Raw genomic sequence first — 21,374 nt, 5'->3', positions numbered from 1 at the left:
CTGGAAAGGCCAGCTGTGCTTTAATGTTGCTTTGTTTCAACAGTTTTATAATTGGCCAGACTTTTTTTCCTTTGTTCTAGTATTCAGGAAGAATAATTATTGTCAAACTTTATCAGGCTTTGATTGTGTTTTAAGGGTGATTTTCTCTAAGCAGATTTTAATAGTAGCTCCTTGCCCAGAAATGAAAGAAATTTTATAACTATGGATCTAGGTGGATTATTTGTTGAGTTAGAAGCAGGTTTCCTCAGTGCTCTATGCATCCTTTCAATTCCAAATGAAAATCCCTCTTTCAAGTCTAAAAATTCAGGAATCCAGGTTAAGAATGAAATAATGTCTTTACCTTCAATGTTTTCAGGCAAACCAAATATCCTTATGTTGTTTCTCCTTTCTCTGTTTTCTAAGTCATCTATTTTGTCAAGCAGCCATGTATTCTGTTTAAGGAGAAATCCTTTTTGGAATTCTTCCTCTAAGTCTCCCTTCAATGTCATTTAGAGAAGTCTCTATACTTGTTATTTTTGTATGGTATTGCTGTAATAGTTCCTTAAGAGTATCAGTCTGTTTTTGAGAAAATAATTTGAGGTTTTCTAAGTAATTTTTAAAGCCACCCATTTTCAAAGATAGTTCCTGTAAGGTAGATGTCATCAACTGCAGTTCTTTTTTCAAAGCAGCATCTGCATGAGAATGCCTTGAGTTGTTCATATTCAGTGACTCAATATATCTCCAAGTTACTTGACAGGAAAATTTTTATATATCACCACCAACATTGACATTTATGTAGTTTAGTAGTTTATCTATAGATTTCTGACATTTTAAACTTGAAAATAATAACATTTTCATATATTATTATACTAGTTTATGGAGCTCTCAAAATTCACTGCTCTCAGTTGGCCCTCTAGACTCCGCCCCCAGATTTAGTGTTCTTTGAATGTGTTTGGATTAGGGTTAGAGTTGGGGCAGGAAAAGTAGACAGATTAAGTATTGAACATGTGCATATTTGTACTTAAGTGTGTGTTCAAAGTGACTTGCTTATTTGTAGTGTTACAGAAAGATGTATGTTACATATCTTAGCTGAATGTATAGGAATAATGTTTCTGACAAAAATGGTAAGTTTTTGTTCACATTTTAATATTGTTGTAATCAAGATATTTAATTTTCATGTACAGATGCCATACATGTTCTTAACATGATATCTGTCATTCTCTTTTTTTATGTATTGTTCTGGTGTATGATATTTGATTAATAAAGTGCTACCTAAAACAATAAAATTGCATTAGGTTCATAGGTGGGTACTAGGCTATTGGCCCAAGGGCCTACGTAAGACTAGCCAACAAGGTTCCCTGGCTTACACCACCCAAAAAAGTTATTTTCCTGTGCCACTGTTGAGCAGAGACACAGAAGTGATCCCCGGGGTGTATTTCCTATTTCCCATCCACTCATCAAGATTTTTCTTGAAGAGTGCTAATGAAGAACTTTGCTTAACATAGATGAGTAGCCTGTTCCAGAGTATGGGAAGTCTCTGGGACAGGAATCTATCCCTCCAGCATGTCCTGTTTATTATGGGGACAAGGTTTAGGTTCCTAGAGCATGTAGCTCGGAGGGATTGGGATTTCTTTAGGTGTAGCATGTCCAACAGCTCTGAATTTGACATAGCTTTATATGTTATGCAGAGATCACATCGAAGTAGGTGATATGCTACAGACTAAAGCTGAAATTTTTTGAGGCGGTCAGTGGAGGGCATTTGTTTGAGGTCAGTAATCCTATTTGTGAGGTACTTCTGTGGCCTTTCCAGCTGCTGCAGATGTCTTGTGAGGTACATTCCAAAAGAGGCATTGTACTCTATAATGGGTCTAATGAGAGTCGAGTAGAGGGGAACAATGACCTCTTTTTTCCTGGATGAGAACCCTTTTATGATGAGGTGTGCCATATAGAAGGACTTCCTGACTACTGTGGTGATGTGACTATCAAAGGAGAGACTATTGTCCACCTGGGTCCCAAGATCTCTTATCACGCATTCGGTGTTAGGTAGATTGCTGCCTATCTGATAGTTTATGGGTACAGAGTTTTTACCAAAGGGGATGACACTGCACTTTTTGGCATTGAGCTTGAGGCAATGGCTCTGACACCAGGCATCTGTCTCAGCAAGGCCCTTCTGTGGATATCTACATCATTTGGGGACTTGACTATGGCTCCTGGTTTGCAGTCATCTGTGAGCTTTGTTAGCCAGAGGCCTTCTGTGTTAGCCTGTACTTCAGAGAAGTAGATATCAAAGAGGAGAGGTCCCAGGATGGAACCCTGTGGTACTCCACTTGTCACTGCTTTGAGGTCAGATTTGGAGTCTGCAACTTTTACAGTGTGGGTTCTGTCAGTGAGCCAGTTGGCAACCCATCTTGTGACATAGGGATTTATACCTAGTTTAGTGAGTTTAGCTATAATTCCAGAATGGGGGATGGTGTCAAAAGCCTTGGTAAGGTCAAGATAGACTGTGTGAACCACCTTACCCTCATCTACGGCTTTGGTGACTGCCTCAAAGAAGTCGATCAGGTTCAAGAGGCATGATCTGCCTTTCACAAACCCGGAATGGGTGGGATTCAGAGTTTGGAGGTTACCAATGTCTTTGTTTATGAGTTCCATGATGATACATTCCATGGCCTTGCAGACCAGGCTCATAAGGCTAATAGGTCGATAGTTCCTGGGATCAGTGGAGGCTCCCCCTTTGTGGAGTGGGATAAATGTTGCTGTGCACCATTCAATGGGCACAAAGCCTGATGTGAGACTATTATTAAACATGGTGCATAAGTGGGGAGCCAGCTCGTTCTGAAGTTTGTGTAAAATGCATCTTGGGATGTTTTCCGGTCCCATGGATGCTGTGTTTTTGGCTTCAGACAGTGCAGCTTTTACCTGCATAGTTGTGATTACAGGAACTCTGCATTCTTTCTGTATAGATATGGGCCCTTTAGGGGGTGAGAGGGAGGTAAAGTTAGCACTGAACCTATCTGCCAGGATGTTGGCAATATCAGTTGGTTCTGTAATTTTTGTGCCTTTGTGCTGTAACTCAGAGCAGACCTGGGTGTTGCCATCGGGATTCTTGACATAACTATAGAATGCTTTGTGGTTGTTCTTGGAATTAGTGGCAATTTTGTTTTCGTAGCTAGCTTTGGAGGATCTTATAAAGGATCTCAGCCTCTTACAGAGGCTGACCAGGGAGCTCCTCCACTCATGGGATTTTACTGTATTTTCCAACAGTTTCTTCCTTCTGTTGTACAGTTTGTTTATGGCAGGGGACCACTAGATTGGTTTCCTTTTTTGGAGGATAGCATCTTGGTTCTGTTTGGGATAGCATGATCCATGCACTCGTGTAAGTGCTTATAGAGTGCATTTGTGCAGGATTCAGCAGTTGTAACTGTATTGCCCATCTGCATGGGTGTCTTGAAGTTCACCACTTCTGTCTTAAGAAGCATGAAGTTGGCTTTGGAGAAACTTTTTACTGTGGTTTCCTTAATAGGGGGTGGAGGTGGGATGTGGATATCAAGGGTAATTAGCTTATGGTCGGATCGGACCAACGAGGAGTTGACTTCAGGTGTGGAACACCGGTCACTCATGTTGGTAATGACTAGGTCTAGGATATTGTTGCCCCTGGTGGGGATGTGGATAAGTTGATCCATGGCATTGGAGTTTATGAATTCCAGAAAGCGTTGAGCTAAGGAGTTGTTACACGAGTAGTTTTCCCGGTTAATGGTGGGGTAGTTGAAGTCGCCCATTATTAAGGTGTTTGGTTGAACCCTAATATTTTTAAGTACATCACGAAAAGAGGAGTGGGAATCCTGGGGCATGGTGAGGGATCTGTAGCAAGCTACAGTTTGGATTTCAGTTTTGCCTAGAGTTAGTTGCACTTGGATAACCTCGGATGCATTATGCTGAGCAACTAGCCTGGAGGTGTGGATATCCTTAATGAATATGGACACACCTCCACCTTTGGTTTTTTGGTTCAGGTTACATGGCCGAAAAGTGTGGTATGAGTTATAGCCTGGTAGTGCAGGGGTGCTCTCTGGAGCCTTGAACCAGGTCTCAGTCACTGCACAGATATCGATGTTCTCCACTTTAAGGAGTGACTCGAGTGAGTGCATTTTGAGAATTAGACTTCTAGCATTGAGTAGCATTACCCTCAGCTTTTGCTTGCCTGTTCCTGTTATGGTGGTGAATTTGTTATTTGAACCTTGCCTATAAAAGGCACTTTAAGGGCAGCAAGAGCCTTTGCCAGTATCCTGAATCCCAGGGGTGACAGGTGCAGGTCATCTGTGGCAAAGCATCGTGGTCTGTCGACCATATCATCCCAAGCAGACAGATACTGGATCCCCTTAGAATGACACCAGAAGCATAGCCAATTGTTGAAGTTAATTGTTTTGTCCTTGTACTGCGGTATCATTCTGGGAGATGACAGAATGCTACTCAGGGCTAGGGTCATACCTGCCTGGGCTACAAGATCGGAGAGCTCTTCCATGTCTCTTTTCATGTAGTCCAGGGAGGTACCTCTCAGGTCATTCACACCAACACGGATAATGACAGAGTCATATTTGTACTTCCTGTGGAGTGACCTGAGTGCATGGGTTATGTGGCAGATCCTGGCACCCAACAAGCAGCTGACAATAACCTTCTCCTTGTTTAGCCTGGTGAGTGGGACATCAGTGTGCCTGAATATAGAGTCACCTATGACTAGTGTGTTGGGTATGTTGTTTTGCCTTATTGGCTGTGGTTGAGTGGCACACTGAGTCTGTGGGCTATGTGACATTTGCGTTGTGTTGGGGGATGGAGGTTGCTTGCGTTTCTGCTTTGGAGGTCTCTGTTGCTTAGACCGATTATTATTGAGATCCTCCGCGAATGTTTTTGTGTTACTATGTGTGGATTTTGGTGGTGTAGATTTAGTAAGACTATGTGATGAGTGTGGTGTGGTGCAAATGTTTACCTTCTCATGACTGTCAAGTTTAGTCTTGGTTGGAGAGAGCTTTACCTCCAGTTTGGCTAGATAAGTGCATCTCTCACAGGTTGTAGTGCTGGGTGGTAGGAGGAGAGGATTCTCTGTGTACATGAGGCAATTTCTACATTGCCTCAAGATGCCCAGATTCATCAGATAGACAGGAGAGAACATTGGGAGCTGACACTTGGACATGCCTGAATAAAAAAAAAAAACGATTTTCCTCTAGATAAGTGAGGGAAGTGAGTACAAGAGCTGTTTTTCTCTAAGCAAGTGAGAAAAGTAAATACAGAAAGTGTTTTCCTCTAGGTAATGAGGAAGATTGAGTGCTATAGTAATTAGTAGCTTATTTAGTGCTTACAAGTTCTGAACAAGTGCTGAGCATGAATAAGCAAATTTAAGTGCTAAAACTAAGAATCTGTATCTGCACTAGACGAGTTACAGGAGAGAAACAAGTGCAAATGCAGGCTTTCAAATCAGAAAGTTGGGAGAGATGGAAGAGATTGTCCAAACAGCCGATAACTACAATTTATGGGCCAGAACCACACTCCCACTGATAAGCTAGAAGGTTTCCCTCCATCACAGAAAGGCTTGGGGGGCTCAGAAGCTAACATACAGCCCTGGATACAGCAAATCTGTATCTGGAACACTAGTTACAGGAAAGGTAGGAAACAGGCTTACAGTTTTATTTTTTAATTTTTTTTTTTTTTACAGAAAAGTAGCAAAAACAGTAATAAAAACAATTCACATGCACTGCAAGCTAGCACACTTGAGTTGTTGTTGTGTCTTTCGGCTTTTCCCAGTTAGGGGTCAGCACAGCGGAACTCCGGTCCACTAATGACTGGCAGATTATTACGTGCCGAGTTGCCAGCCCTGACGCACAACCTTCAACGAAGGTATGCCCATTCGTGCATGTCTCCACGCAGAAGACGCTCTAGCTGAGAATCAAACCAGACAGCGTCTTACTGTGAGGCGACAACGCTACTGCAGCACCACCACTGCAGCAAGCTAGCACACTTGAGTATGTAGCAATATTAGACCAAACACAGTTTAAAAAATGCAATTAAATTAAAAGGAACTAAAAGCAAGTGCAGAAAGAGTTTATTAGGTAGAATGTGGTAAAGATATGGGGCTGGGGGAATGTCCCAGATCAAATCTACAGTGGGGCGGGCAACTGCAAATGCCAGCAAATTTAAACTACAAACCAAAAATAGGGAGGGTGGTAGCTGACTCTCGGGAACTACATTGCTTTTTATAATGAAAATTATAGTGAAATACTAAAGTATTGTACTAAATATTGTACTTAAATTATGATTTCTGGCACAAAATAAATACATAAGTCCCCATTTTGAAGTTGTGTGACCATTTTACCCTTGCCAGCAGCAGCCATTTCGGATGGCATAGTGAACATGCATTTAACATATGAGGCTAAATATATGAATCTGCTTCTCAGTATTGTGGTGCAGACTTATCCTGTCTATTTTTATTAGTTACATAAGATTGTTTGCAGGCTCTTCAGATGTTGGATAAATTTTGCAAAGAGTAGAGACTGCTTTTGAACATGGCACATCTCTTTTTAGTAAGAATACCCCATAAAACATATTACAATCTCCTTTGTGATTACTGTAATAGGGTGCAAATTGTTCACTGTGAATATATAACTACAGTATCTTCTGGCAGACAAACAACAACTATCAGTATCATACTTTTCTTCCAACAATCAATTCAAATTAATATTCCAAAACTGTTACATTTTGTCATTTTATATAACAAAACATTTTTTACCAGTGTATTACATCTCATCTGAGATGTTGTTTCCCTGTGTTTCACACTATCAGCTAACTAAATGGACATTTAATGGAAGGTTATTCTTACATGAGCAATTAGCAAGATAATGTATTACTTCATGACCACTAAGCAACAAATAAAATTATGATCTGGTCTGTCATTATGGCCAAATATTATGTGTTCAAGGAATGCATCTAAAAGTCACCTGAATTACAAAACAGCATGAAGTTTAAGAGCTGACTCGTTTATTTATTGCATTTGTTTATCGGGCTTATCTGATTGGGCCATGCAAGACTACTTTTCAATAGAGACCTGGTAAAAAAGCTCCATAAACATAAAGCAATTATATGCACATCATAGCTGAGCTGGCATGATAATTAGATAAATGGTAAAACAGTTCATAGTTACATACTGACATACATACAAAAACAAATATATCCTGCATAAAAAGTATCTTAGACTGCATTAAAAATATTTCAACACAATCAGTCAGTAAATGCCTAAAGTAGTTTAATATTTGAGGATTCCATAATAACAGCAATGTCATAGGTTCCAAAGTAGTAGTGCTAAGAGGAGGGTAGATGAGGTTAGAAATATTGTGGAAGAAAAGAACTTGAAAGTTAGATAAAGTGTGGAAGGTGTAATTAGAGTAGACTAGTCACAAGCAATGATAAGAAGGAGAGAGGAATAAGTAAATAAATAGTGTAGATAAGATGGTTGTTGGCAGTAAATCAACCAGTTGGGATAGAACATTGACATATTCTGGGATCATGTAACTATGTGGTTATAATCAGAGAAACCTAATCATAATTCTTTATAGTACATGAAGCTTCACTTTGTCCATGTACTACTACATACAGAGTAAGAGGAAAGAAAAGAAAAAATGTAGAAGCACTAAGTGCTCTACAGCATTGAAAGCTATGACACAGTCACTGATGTCAAACATTTCTTAATGGCAAATGGAGCTTTATCTGCCCCAGTATCAGGAGTGGCATCAGGCCAACTAGTGCCCTAGGCAAAAGGGCTCCATGGTGCCCCACGTCAGACCACCCAGTGCCCCCATCCTGGTTTACCTACACTAAATAAATACTGGAAAAGTGCCCCTGCTATAGCAGTGTCCTAGATGGCCACCTAGTTGATCTATTCCTAAGGCTGGCTATGCCCAGTATACAGCAATGTTCTGCGAAAAAAAAAAAGGAGAAAAGAAAGAAACAGTTGGAGGACAAACTGGTTTACCAGATTTGAAAGTATTAACAGCCTTATGTCTGCCTCAAAGACAACTCTCTCTCTCTCTCTTTCGGCTTTTCCCGGTTAGGGGTCGCAGCGGATTACCTTATCTGCTCATGATTGGCAGTGGAGCTTTACTGTGTTGAGTTGCCAGCCTGCTGTCCAACCTTCCATGGAAGGCACACACATGCATGCACGCACGCCTAGGGCCAATTTTAGCGTGTCCAATCCACTTGCAACATGTCTTTGGGAATGACGGAGGAAACCAGAGCACCCAGAGGAAACCCACACGACCACAGGGAGGACATGAAGACTCCACACAGAAGACACCCCAGCCAAAGATCCAACTGGAGAACCACTTGCTGTGAGGCAACAATGCTAAACGCTGCACCACCACAGCCATCCAAATTAATTAGTGCAAACACTAAAAAGCATAAAAAGATAAATAAGCTTATATACTGCAATTTAAAGGATACATATGAAACCAAGCAGTAGTACAAGACAGCTACCATAAGCAAGTTAATCTTTGGTATTCTAGGTGCTGTGTTATAATGGCTGTTTTGATATGCTATACACTATAATGGTGCATTTAATCACTATAATGTGGCAATAAAACAATGTAGCAGAATAGTAAATGTGGAACAGCTGAAAAGTTGTAGTTAAAAGAAAGGCAAGAAAGGCTATACTAGAGAGTGTTACCTCTCACAGAGAGGGGTTTTATGACCAAAGATAGAGACTCGAGGTTAAACATTACCAGAAAAAACTGGGGTGTAGCAGGAAGATGTCTATGTATTTACTGATAAAACACTGGAAAACTAGCAGTGGGTATTCAAAGAGAACCAGTCCTTTGAATGTGGACATATTGAAGTTACAAGGCAATGTTACCCAAACTGTAGTACCAAGGCTGCATATTTTAAGAAACCATTATTCCCTCCTGAGTGAAATAGACTTGGACTGAAAGTAACCAGAAATAACTTAAAGAACAAGGATGCTTATTTTCTTTTGAGTTACAAATGAATTTCAATTGATTGTTTCAACCAAATTGCATGTAAAGTGAACATCTGGCTCCAGTATATCTCACTTAATACACAGCTTTAAAAGCTGTAACACATCATGACATAGCACACACACACACACACACACACACACACACACACACACACACACACACACACACACACACACACATACAAACAGATGTGGCAGCATAAACAGTGCTCTAGCTTTGAAAGCTCTTTTAGTTTCCAAAAGCTGTGTGGTGGTGGCTGCTTTTTGTGCTGAAAAGTTGCTTAGCATGGTTGTGCTAAGCATATTTTAATACTGTTTTACATAAGAAAGATGCTTAACAAGTTTATTTTGTTTCCATTTACAGGGTGTGTGATTATGCTGCTCCATGTACTATATGCATTTTCATTATGTACAAATCAAGTTATATTTCCATTTATAAACCTACATCACATATTCCTTAGCTTACAGACAGCAGAATCTGTCAGTCTTTTAAGTAATAAAGTACATTTCTATAACACACACCCAAAGTTTGCAGAGATTATTATTTTTTTCAAGTAAAAACAGTTATTAATAATGAAGATGTATCTTATCCATTAGGAAACTGCTAATAAAAGAAATTGATTTTACAGTAAGTAATGGATCAGATTAAAGCAAAAAAGAAGTTATGTCCTTACCATAATGTTCCATCTGTGTTGTTGATCTTCAGTCATTCTTGACAGATGGGTTCAGTTCCAGCCTCTCGAAACTGATGCGGCCATTATACATAGCTCACTCCAGCCAAAAACTCTCGAGCTAAGGCTCTACCCACAATACCCCTCTTCCATTAACTCAGATCAAGTTTACAGAGAAGTAAGGAAAATACGGAAGCCCTGTATAAGGAATAACCCTGTAGTATCCCAGGACTAGGTCTGATCCTCCAAAAGTCTCTTGGAAGGGGAAGGTGGGTGGGATGTTAAGAATGAATGAAGATCGACAACACAGATAGAACGTTATGGTAAGGACATAACTTCTTTATCTGATGTTGTCAATCTTCATTCATTCTTGACAGATGGGACAGAGTCCCCAACTACTTTAAGTCCCGGGCGGCCCTAAGGAAGTATATTCCTGATTACCATAGAGTCAAAGGATGCTCTTCCCCTGGAGACCATATCTAATTTGTAATAAGTGATAAAGGTATGAGGAGTAGCCCATGTAGCAGCTGAACATATGTCTTCCATGGAAACCTTTGAATGAAAGGCAGCTGTAGTAGAAACAGATTTCGTGGAATGCACTCTAACTAGAGCAAGTAGTTTGAGTTTATTCTGGTTGTAAACAAAGGTAATACATTCTCTAAACCATCTTGATAAGGTAACTTTTGATACTGGTTTACCCAGTCCAGGTCCTGAAAAGAATATGAATAACTAGTCTGATTTTCTAGAAGATTTTGTTCTGTCCAGGTAAAAATGTAATTGTCTATGGACGTCCAGCAGGTGTAAGCAGTATTCACCTTTGTTTGAAAAATTTGGAAAGAAGACTGGAAATTCTATGGACTAATTAATATTAGATTCTGACACCACTTCAGGGAGGAAGGATGGGTTGGTTCTTAATGACACTCTCTCCTTGTGAAAGATGATGTAAGGATGGCTTTACACAAAAAGCTTGCAATTCAGACATTCTCCTGGCCGATGTGATAGCTACGAGGAAGAGGGTTGTACAAGTCAAAAACTTGAGGTTGCAAGGAGCTGCTGGCTCAAATGGCTGATGAACTAGGGTTTGTAAGACTAAGACCAAATCCCATGGCACTAATGGGTCTTTGAATGGGGATTTTAAACACACCTTTAAGAAAAATTTTGCACAAATAATGAGCCATCAGGTAATGTTCATTAAGTCCATAATGAAAATTTAAAATAGCAACTAAATGGACTCCAATTGTGGAAGTAGAGGCTCCCGATTAAAAATGAATGGCTAAATATTTTAGGACCTTGTCCACTGATGCTAAGAAAGGGAACAGGCCTAAATCAAACATCTTTTCCATTTGCTTTCATAAAGCTTTCTGGTGGATGGTTTATGGGAAGCCAGAAGAATCCTTTGTACCTAAGAGGACAGGTTATTCTGGTTAGCAATTACCAGAAATGGAGATACTAAGCCATCAGCTTCAGGTTCTGGAGACTGAGATGCACCAAACCCTGAGGGTGAGATAATAGGTCCAGAGTCAGGCCAGAATCCAAGAGCAGTGAACCAGATGAAGCTAAAGAAAGGGGAAGCAGACTTCATGGGGCCAATAAGGTGCAATGAGAATTACATTGCTTCTCAACCTTTGGGCTTTTCATAAAAACTGTGGGATTAGTGGAATAGGGGAAATGCATAAAGAAGTCCCAGGGGGGCCAATGGAGGAGAAGTGCATCTCTCGGGGACTCCCTGTGAAAGGGCTTGTGGCAAAGTAGCTGCTTCATTTGTTGTTTATTGGGGAGGCAAATAGATCGCAACATGACTGGCCCCAATGGTGAAAAATCTTCATTGCTATGTTGTGGTTGAGAGACCACTAATGAGGCAGCAGACTGCATCTGCTCAACTTGTCCGCAATCATGTTGCATTTACTTGGGATATGTATTGCTACCAGAAAGATGTTGGAAGCAATAGCCCATTGCCAAATTCTTAGGGCTTCCTGACATAGAGGGTAGGATCTGGTTCCTCCTTGTTTGTTGATATACCAGACTGCCAACATGTTGTCTGATGGATTGCAATTGTCCCAGAAGGAAGGACAGACTGGAATGCTTGCAACACTAAAAGCAGTTCCCTTAATTCCAGGATATTGATATGCAAATTGGCCTCTTGCGGGGACCAAGTGCCTTGGACAGTCTTCCCCAGATAATGCCCCCCCACCCAATCTGGGAAGCATCCTGGTCACTATGGCTTTAGGTAATGGGGGAGAAAAGGAGAAACCCCATAGATTTTCTTCTTTATAGTTGCTGGATGAGCAGGAACTTTGTTTTGGGAGATGATCAAAACACTTGGAATCATTGTAGTCTCAAATGAATATCATCTGGAGCACTTGTCCATCTCTATGTGGTAATATGCATCCTGAAGTTCTATTTAGCACATCCAATCATCCTTCTACAGGAAGGGAGAGATAGACTGAACCGTGACCATCCAGAATTTTGTCTGTTTTACAAATTTGTTCAGTATTTTTGGCACTAAAAAGAATCTTGAGTATAATCTCTGCTGCTAGATCCCTCTTACTGGGTGAAACATTGGGGATTCATTTTTGAAGTCTTGGAAAAAGATTGAATAGGATTTAATAACCTCTGGTGATAATTTTCTGCACCCAATAATCTGAAGTTATTCTAAGCCAGGCAGATTGGTGCAGTGAAAACCTTCCCCTGACTGCTTCCAGAGGTAAGCAATTGAGCATACATTCATGAGCATTGGTAGGGTTGTCCGGAAAAGGAATCTCTAGAGCCCTGGTTATGCGGACCCCCTCTGCTACTGGCAGAATATCTTCCAGATTGTCCCCCCTCTTACCCGGGGGAGTACTCACCATGTGTGCCATGAAAAGGCCCTTGGGATTTTTTGAACCACATTTTCCCAATCCTTTGATTCCTAGAATATTATCGTTGAGGAGTAGAAAACAAATGTCCACAGCAGAAATGGTCTTTCCCTCCTTCTCACACCTGGCTAGCATGTCTTTAACCTTTGGTCCAAAACAAGAGGATGCATCAACCAGATCATTGATGAAGGAAGACTTAAAGGGTTCCGTGAAGTCACACAAGCACATCCAGGTGTGTTACCTTATTTCAATGCCTGTACTCACTGCCCTAGATGTCCCTTTGGCTGCATGGGCAATGAGCCATATGGATTAGTTTGAAATAGATTCCAGGGTGGCAAGTTGCAAGGCAACTTTGTCCAGAACCTCGTCAGACAGAGCTCCTGTAAGGGTATCTGAAAGCTCAGTTATCAGATCCCTTTAGAGTCTAGTAGGTTGAGGAAGCAAACATCCACTTCCCAAATCTGTCCATCATCCTAGACTCCCAGTTAGGAGAATGGACAATAGAACTCTCCTCATCATCTTCCTTCTTGGTGGCCACTGCCACCACCATGGCATTCCCTGCTAGACCCTTAGACCATTGAGGCTGATCTTCTTGGGCAGTTAAAATTGTATCTGGCCTCCGGGGAATAGGGTCTATGGAATCAGGAGCCTTCCACACCCACTGGACAATCAGCTTAATTAGTTTGTCTGCAGGTGGAGTTACCCAGGAAGTAGAGGGGTGGGCACAAAAAGCTTGTAAGAACATCGATTCCTCAGAGGATGGGTTTGAGCTCTTCCAATCACCCCTCTGTTTCAGTATTTCCATGATGTCTCGAAAAGAGACATCTTCAGGTGCAGGGGAAACCTTCCCCTTCATCATAATCTGTGTCTTCACTGATTGATTCCTCCAGAGAATCAATGTGTTTCCTCTTGTATGTCCTCTTATGGGGTGGCTCCTTGGGGGGAATTCTGTAGAAGACTCCAAAGAGGAGAGACCTTGAACTGGGGGTGCCTTGCAGCTCTTGTGCCCACTCTGCAGAAGTATTAGATTGTGACAGCTGTGAACCAGAGGATACAAAAATATGGCACTCTGATGAGGATGGAGGCAGCTGTGAGCCTGCTGAGGCTAAAGCTCTCTTCATAATTTGGAAGGCAGGCTTACCTGAAGTGGGATGGGAGCACAGAACCAAGAAAGACAACCTCAGATCTGGGGTCACACTTTGCTCTGATGAGCTGCCAACCAGAGCAGGAGCCAGGAAGGGGCTTGAAACTGCCATGGCTCTGCAAGCCAAAGATGACACTGTGGAAACAACTAGAACCTTACTAAGGGTCTCAGAACCCATGGTCCCAGGTGTGCAAACAGAGTCAACTCCGGTGCCGAGGTGAGGTCCTCCACTGGCACAGAGGTAGCTGGTACTGACAGCATCGAAGTGAAGGGCTTCAAACCTTGAATGGAGATTGAAGGAGGATAAACTGGTGGAGTCATTGGTGAGTAAGCCTTGATTCCAGGTGGAAGAGAGGGCTGTGAAGGTGTGGGGAGACCCCTAACTGCCAAAAGCTGGTCCACCAATCTAACTATATCCAATTCAGAGAGAGACTCCTGGAAGAATGAATTGACATTCCCAAAGGGGACTCAGGCCTATCCAGAAAAGGGCTGGGAAGTTAACTCATGAATGGGTCTACTGAAGGGGAATATCTAGTCCAGGGAATTATTGCTGGATTGACTTTCAGCACCATAGACTGCTGTGCAGAAGGAGAAGCTGGAACTGAATGAGAGGAAAGTGATGGTGGTGTAGAAACTATGGTTGAAGCAGAAGAGGTCATAGGCACCGAAACAGTGGTCAGTGCCAAAGAGGTCTGAATCAGTTCAATGACCATTGGCACCAATAGAGACTGAGCCACTGTCTGTGCCAAAGATGCTGGTACAGTCACTTACAGTACTTTGGCTTTCAGTTCCGTGGATACCATCTGAACCTGTTGCATTTTTAGATTTTACTTCATGTGCCGAGGGAGAGCTTGGCACAGAGTGGCTTCTTTTCTTGATGTTTGGCTTTGGAGATTTTGAAATTTTAGCATTAGATAGGGCTTCATTAAAAGAACATTTCAACAAGCCTTTTAAGATGAGTTTATTGCACTTCTCTGCTAAGGTACGGGTGCTAAAGCCCTGAAAAATGTTACCAGTAATGTCCAAATGAGGGGCACTCAAACAGTGCATGCAAGAAAGATGCCCATCTGAATTGGGCATCTTTCTGCTACAGTCCTGACACTGTTCAAACCTGGATGTCCCATTTTGTTTTTGTGCCATATTAAATATATTGAATTCAACTTGTACACACACACACACTCTCACATCACACAGGTAGAAAAAGGAGAAAGAGAAGGAAAAGAGTTTTTTTTTGTTAACAAGGTCTAGTAACAATGGTATTTATTTATTTATTTATTTTTATTTTACATTTGTTAACTGGGGGTGTCTGACTGAGCCGAAAAGGCCATTTTTCAACAGAGGCCCGGGGAGAAAAGCTCCACATAGAAAATTTACAGATACATTTAGATATTTAGACCTGATCTGTATACACACAAATTCAAACAGACATGTTTTTACACTGGTATACAGCACATCAACAGTTACAGTGGAGAGAACAAACAAGAAAATATTAATTTAAAAATAAAGGTGATTAACAATTTTGTGGTGTACTGCTGAAATTTGGAACATAGGTAGAATACATACATAGTACACAGGTACAGTACATACATTGTACATTAGACAGTGTTTGTGAGTAAGAGTGAAAACTATTATCAAGTACTCTAGGTTTAGTGTGGCTACCTTATCCGCTTTCTCTAGCCTGGGGAGCAGTCATGGCACTGCCAACTTTGCTTGAGATGTTGCCTAATGAGGTTTTTAAAGAAGGCTTTGGATGATGTGCTTTGTATGCTAGTTGGGAGAGAGTTCCATTTTTTAGCCACTGAACTACTATATAGTGTGTCTCCAAAGCTATTGTAGCTGTTGGTGACTTCTAGTAATAGTTTGCTTGATGATCTAAGAGGCCTTTTGGCTGAGTGATGTATTACTAGGTTTTTGAGGGTAGGACACTTATTGGGAAGGTAATAGATAGAGTGACAGTGGCAGAGCTGATTGTAGGTTAAGAAGTTGGCCAGTTCAAGCCAGTGGAGCTGTCTCAAAACAGTACAGTGATGAGTTCTATATGAGCAATTTGCAGCAAAGCAGGCAATTTTGTTATAGCAGGCTTCCATTTTGTTTAGTTCAATTTTGTTGAGATTTGTCAGAATGCGAGATGCAGAATGTAGGATGGATAGAAGCTGGGAGCGAGCAATGGCTGATATTGTGTTGTTGGTAAGAAGTGGTTTGATACGGTAGAGTGATCACAATTTGGCATGCACTTTTTAATAGTTAAGTTGAGATGACTGTTACATTTTAGGTGGGAGTCTATGGTTATTCCCAATAGCTTAGCTTGTGGATCTGGAGCGATTGGAGTAGAATTTGTAGAATAGATAGTGAATTGACTGTTATCCGTGTTTTTGTTAGAACTGGTTATAATCATAAGCTGAGTTTTCTTTGGATTGAGGATAAGTTGGGCTTTGGTGAGGTAGTTTCCACATCAGAGAATGCTAGGTGAGTTGTTTGCAGGAGGGTGGGAATGTTTTGTGCAGCACAGATTAAGGTAGTATCATCTGCGTATGGAGGTCATTTGTGAAGATTGTGAATAGTAGTGGTCCTAAGATAGAACCCAGTGGGACTCCTATAGATATGGGCAGCTGAGGAGAGAGAGAATTTTCCCATTTCACAGCTTGGTACCTGTCAGTTATGTAGCTTTGGAACCAGGTAAGAGAGGAATTTGATAGGTGATATTGGTTTAGTTTGTTTAACAGGATTTGGTGCGAGACTGTGTCAAATGCTTTGAACATATCCAAAAAAAAGACTTTACACCTGCAGGCTTTCATTTTTGATATGGTTTACTGTGTTTGTGAAGCAGAAGAGGGCTGTAGTGGTACTACGGGCAGGTCTGAAACCATGTTGAATAGCTGACAGGATGTTGATGTCTTTTAGATATTTTTGCACCTGGGTATGGATGCATTTTTCTAGGATTTTGGCTGGGTGAGAGTACAGCAATGGGTCTGTAGTTATTAAGTTCAGTGGAGGTCCTGCCTTTATGCAGGGGTGTAACATAAGATATTTTCCAGAGTTTGGGCGCATAGTTTTCAATAATTTATCTGTTTATGAGAGTGGAGACTGGGATAGCAATAGCATCTGCTGTGAGTTTCAAGAAATAGCTGGGGAGTAAGTCAGCTGCTGTTGATGAGGTTTTTAGTTTGGAGAGCATGCTTTTGATTGAAGTGGTAGAAACTGTTTTGATGGTAAAGCTTGCATTATGTGTTGGGGGGGTTCCCATTCAGAAGCCTGAAACATCATAAGCCTGAAAATCAAAATCCTGAAACCAAAAGCCTGAAAATTCAGAATCCTGAAAACTCAAAATCCTGAAAGCCCAAAATCCTGAAAGACCAAAATCCTGAAACTCAAAATCCTGAAAACACAAATAATGCTAATATGTCACTATAAAGACACTAATATCTACCAACTGACCCTGACCCTAACCCTAACCCTAAGGTCCGTCACTATCGCACACTCACGTGACCCGCTAACCTAACTCACTTAAACCTCTAACCCCAATATTTGTCACTATTGCATACATGCCTAACCTGCGCCTAACCCTAACTCACTTAAACCCTAAAATAAAACCAACCGCACACTTACCTGACCCCAACGCATGACCTAACACCACAGGGCTAACAATAGCAAAGCCACAATGACATCAGTATGTCTATTTTGTGTTTTCAGGATTTTGAGTTTCAGGATTTTGGTCTTTCAGGATTTTGGGCTTTCAGGATTTTGAGTTTTCAGGATTCTGAATTTTCAGGCTTTTGGTTTCAGGATTTTGATTTTCAGGCTTATGATGTTTCAGGCTTCTGAATGGGAACCGTTGGGGGGGGTAGTGAGGTTGGAACTGTCCTGTGATACTAAGGATAGAATTGAGTTCACAAAGTGGGAGTTGAATTGTGTTTCGATGGGAACTTTAATGTTGGGGTGGTTGGTTTGGGGGTACCCTTTTGGGTAGGTTTTAGTAGCTGGTATACATTTTTCCAAATTTTTGGGAGTTGTGTTGGTGTTTAGTTTGTAATGTCATGTAGTAGCATTTTTTGTCCAGCCTAATGCATTTGTTTTGCATGGTTGCACAGGTCTTGGTACTTAGTTAGGCTTTGTGTTCCTTTGTTTTTTTGATAGTAAAGCCAGGCAGTGTCTCTGGACTTGAGGATTTGTTTGGTTTCTTTACTGAGCCAGGGGTTTGTTGAGATTCTAACCTTGATTTTGCGCAATGGAGTGACAGTGTCTTTGTGTTGTAGAAATGTTTTGTTGAAATATGCTACTGCTTGGTCAAGTGGCAGGGTTTTTAGGGGGGGTTCAGTCACAGTTACAGAGTAAAGTATTGAAGATCTCAGGAGAGAAATGTTTTGTGTTTGCAGTAGATTTATAGTTAGTAGTTTTGCATATGCTTGTTCTACTACGTATAAGGTATATTATGCTGTGGTCACTTAAGGTGTCTGGGAGACTGCCTGTGTAGGGGTACAATGTGGGTTGTTAGTTAAGACCCAGTCAAGGATGGATTCCTTTTTAGATTTTTTATCACAGCTGGTTGGAATTTGGACTAGCTGCTGGTAGCCATGGGGATTTATTATATTACTTGGTGGTTCTGATATACTGATGAACCAATCTAGGTTGCAATCCCCCAGAATGAGGGTTTCTTGTGAGTATGTGGAAGAACACCAGGATAAGAAATCTTCAAGGCTAGCAGGTGTATTACCAGGTGGAATACAGATCTCAATTGCGGTGATAACCTTTTTAGGATGAAGTTGAAGTTGTGAGATAAGTCTGTCCCAATTATTGGTGGAGGGGTACGAGTTTGGTATTTGACGTAAAGTTAAGTTGGACTTAAACAGGAAGGCAGTTCCACCCCCTTTACGAAGTGCTCTGTCTTGTCTAATGATATTGCAGCTTGTAGGGAGAACTTCTGAGTTAGCTATGTTTTTATTTAGCCAGGTTTCTGTTAAAGCATCTATGTCTGGGGAGTAGTGTGCTATTGTGGTCTGGCGTTCAGGTATTTTATTTTTGATACTTATAATATTAATATTTAGCATTAAAAGATGGCTTGTTTTGCTGCTGTTGTTGATTTGCCCAGGAATGAAGATAGTGGGGGTATTATGTTCTGACAATTGTATTGGAGCAGTTTGTGTTGGACAGGATGGATCTGGGCCTGGGTTGGGGTGGATTTCCCCACTTATGGTGAGCCTGGTGTTAAAATGGTGATACAATGTTGGAGTTTGGTGATGATTGTGAGAAAGTATTGTGATTTTTTGGAGAAGGAATAAGAGCATATGTGTTTAGTTCTGAATTGTTTTGTTATGTAGTTCTTGAACAATTGTGGGCAGATATTATTATAATGTATGGTGTCTGTATATGAGAGTGCATAATGTAGTGTTGTGCTACTAAGTTTAGGGATATTGCTAGGGTGATAACTTGTAGAGTTATAAAGAATTATGAGAAGACAGACTAGACTTAGTTGTGTGATAGTCATGGTTATAAAGTTTAAGTTGGTTCAAGGTGGAGGTGTTATAGGGTTGCCTTATATGTGGATGGATAAGTAGTGTAGGGTGATGTAATAATGGCTAGCGGGAATGAGAGTGGTTGGGAGTATTTTGTGGTGGAGCAAGTGGGTGTGGTGTAATGTGATCTGACTTGAGGAGCTGTGATTGGTGGAGGTGATGTGAGGTTGAGCTGTGGGTGTGGTTGTGATTACTATAAATGTAGAGGTAGTGGGGGCAGGAGGAAATTGGGGGTAGGGGAGTGAACAGAACCCAAGCGTTAGTGAGGGTGAATGGAGCAGGGCAGAGGCCACCAAGACAAGAGTAATGGGGAGCAAAATGTAAGTGTTACTTTACAAATCTGAACACTTTAAACAAATTCCTGAGGTCTAATGGCTTACCAGCAAGCAGAATTCAATTGCTGAAGAGCACTTGTATCCTGGTGGGAGACTTGTAATTTAAAGATGGCTCCATGCTCAGCAGGATTCTAATATAGACTTAGTATTGGGGGAGGGGGATAGCAGAAGGGGTGTAAACCAGGTGGAATGCAAAGAAACCAGCAAAACCAGAGAGGCAATCAGTGGAAATCTATCAGTGAAGGCCTCAGAGGGGGTGAGTAATAATTTAAGCTCTACCTGCAAAATGAAGGAGAGAAAAGATAGCAACGTTTATTAAGATTGGGAGTGTATCTTCACATTGACTTGCTTATTAGTAGCCAGTTTGTGCACAGCTTATTGTAGGGAGATACATTAGCAATGAAGGGGAATGTATAGAGATGCAAATAAACAGGTGGGGCTCAAGTGATACAAACTAAGGCAGAAATCACTGCGAGGGCTGCTTGATGGTTAATTTGATCACAGAGATCTGAATTAAATGTATACTGTCTGTTGGACAGTTAGGATTACTGCACTAGCTGGGGGGAGGCACAAGGCTACAACAGTCAGTTTTATTAGCATGCTGAGAACTATTAAGAAACACTGGTAATGTTATAGCTTCACTCTCATAACACATACAAGTAGTAAATGTACCCAAAGTGTATAGAAAGTGAAAGGGAAAAGAATACCAACAATGGTATCTACAGACTATCAATGGTAAAAAAGGAAAGGAAGGGAAGGCCTGTTACCAACAATGGTAAGTAGAAATACCGTTAGGTAAAGGGGGTGGCTAGAAACAACAGAAAGCACTCACACACTCAAACAACTATCTAAGAAGAAAATACAAAGAGCTTTTTAGCAAAAATCACTAGAAAAGACAGTAATCAATTAGAAAAAAATAAAGCACTTAGCTAACAGTATCAGCTGATGCATCCAATTTTCAGTGCGGCAAATGAGATTTATTTATTTATTTATTATTGTTTGTTAACCGGGTTTGTCTAGCTGGGCTTGTGGCCCATTTTCAGTGGAGACCCGAGGAGAAAAGCTGCGGTACATAGTATAAAATCAGAGATTTGGAACATTACAAAATATAAAGTACAGAAATTTGTAAACTTACAAAAGGCAGAATTACAGAAAGTTGCCACATTACTAATAGATAATGTGAGTTTCATATGTCAATATTAGTCTGTACAGGATTAACAGTTTTACAATAATATATACACTGCTTTGCAATTAAAAGGACATCAGTTTGAGAATATGTGCAGGATAAGCCAGAGGCTCGCAGAGATTTGAGGTAATGGAAGAGGGGTATTGTGGGCAGAGCCTTAGCTGAAGAGTTTTTGGCTGGCACGAGCTATGTATAATGGCTGAGTCAATTCTGAGAAGTTGGAACAAAACCCATCTGGCAAGAATGAATGAAGATTGATAACTCAGATCAATATTTTCACCTTTGGCATCCCACAGGTAAGATAAGTAATAAGGCATCACAGAGGTAATGCAAAAAAAAAAAAACAGGTTTCATTCCAGTCACGGTGTCTATTTCAATCTATAACTATTATTTGAATAATCATTTTCTTACCTTTCTGGAATGCACATACTTTCCACTGGGAATTTATTCCCTGATATCTGATTAAGGCATATGCATTCTAACAAGAATCTGCCTGGTATAGCTTTTTGAAGCATCACTTCTCTGCATAATGGTCTTAAAATGAGTAACACAAGACTTCACAGCATCTCCTAATAATTTATTCTGCTCATGCCATTTAATATTTTTGATAAAATGTATTTATTTTTCATGTGTTTCAGACAAACTCTTTCTGCAGGGATTTATAAAAGTTTGCATTTCATC

This window comes from Protopterus annectens, chromosome 10.part0 (assembly GCF_019279795.1).
Source record: "Protopterus annectens isolate FY-2018-M chromosome 10.part0, PAN1.0, whole genome shotgun sequence".
NCBI lineage: Eukaryota > Metazoa > Chordata > Ceratodontiformes > Protopteridae > Protopterus > Protopterus annectens.
Note: the sequence above shows the minus strand (reverse complement) of the source record.